Source organism: Malurus melanocephalus, unplaced genomic scaffold, assembly GCF_030028575.1.
Source record: "Malurus melanocephalus ecotype Western Australia unplaced genomic scaffold, MMel_1.1 scaffold_3744, whole genome shotgun sequence".
NCBI lineage: Eukaryota > Metazoa > Chordata > Aves > Passeriformes > Maluridae > Malurus > Malurus melanocephalus.
Window position 1 is genome coordinate 1 of NW_026626976.1, and position 1,403 is coordinate 1,403.

Here is a 1,403-nt window from a genome sequence, read left to right on the forward strand (position 1 = left end):
ATTCCAGGAACGCGAGGACGAGCTCCGCGCCATGGCCCGGAAAATCCGCATGAAGTAAATCCCACTTTTCCCCCTGATCCCGCTTTTCCCGGATCTGAGCCCTTCCCGAGGGCCCCGATCCCAAATTTTTGTGGATTTGCAGGGAGCGGGAGCGGCGGGAGAAGGAACGGGAGGAGTGGGAGCGGCAGTACAGCCGCCAGAGCCGCAGCCCCTCCCCCAGATACGGTCAGTGCCTTTGGAATTCCCAAAAATCCCATGGAATTCCCCAAATCCCGTGGAATTGCCCCCAAATCCCACAGAATTCCCCAAAAAAATCCCGTGGAATTGCCCAAAAATCCTGTTGAATTCCCCCCAAAATCCCACAGAATGCCCCCAAAATCCTGTGGAATTGCCCCCAAATCACATAGAATTCCCAAAAAATGCCGTGGAATTGCCCAAAAAATCCTGAGGAATTGCCCCCAAATCCCACGAAAATGCCCAAAATCCTGTGGAATTCCCCAAAAAATCCCATGGAATTCCCCAAATCCCGTGGAATTGCCCCGAATCCCACAGAATTCCCAAAAAAATCCTGTGGAATTGCCCAGATCCCGTGGAATTGCCCCGAATCCCACAGAATTCCCCAAAAAATCCTGTGGAATTGCCCAAACATCCCAAGGAATGCCCCAAATCCCGTGAAATTTCCCCAAATCCCACATAATTCCCCAGAAATCCTGTGGAATTGCACCCAAATCACACAGAATTCCCAAAAAATCCTGTGGAATTCCCAAAAAATCCTGTTGAATTGCCCCCAAATCCCACGAAAATGCCCAAAAAATCCTGTGGAATTGCCCAAAAATCCCGTGGAATTGCCCCAAATCCCACAGAATTCCCAAAATCCTGTGGAATTGCCCCGAATCCCACAGAATTCCCCAAAAATCCCGTGGAATTCCCCCAAAAATCCCACAGAATGCCCCAAAAATCCTGTGGAATTGCCCCCAAATCACATAGAATTCCCCAAAATCCCGTGGAATTGCCCTGAATCCCACAGAATTCCCAAAAAAATCGTGTGGAATTGCCCCAAATCCCACAGAATTCCCCAAAAATCGCATGGGATTGCCCAAAATCCCGTGGAATTGCCCCGAATCCCACAGAATTCCTCAAAAATAGCATGGGATTGCCCCAAATCCCGTGGAATTGCCCCAAATCCCACAGAATTCCCCAAAAAATCCCAAGGAATTCCCAAAAAATCCCACCCCATCCCTCCAAATTCCGCCTTTCCGGAGCTCCCTGGGGCGGCGGAGGGAAAACCGCGGGATTTTCCGGGGGGAAAAGCGCCTGGATAAGGAATTTCACGGAGCTGACACGTTTCCCGTTTCCCATTTGTCCTGCAGGTCGGGAGTACAGCTCATCCCGCAGGTACGGCC

At 50.7% G+C, this 1,403-nt stretch overlaps 1 long non-coding RNA gene across 1 annotated transcript; it reads left to right on the plus strand.

The window, feature by feature from the left end:
• The first annotated feature begins 4 nt into the window (after positions 1-4).
• LOC130588205 (uncharacterized) lies at positions 5-1,403 on the plus strand. Its single transcript, XR_008966915.1, has 3 exons — positions 5-54; positions 143-225; positions 1,371-1,403. It is a non-coding gene; the product is annotated as an uncharacterized LOC130588205 (long non-coding RNA).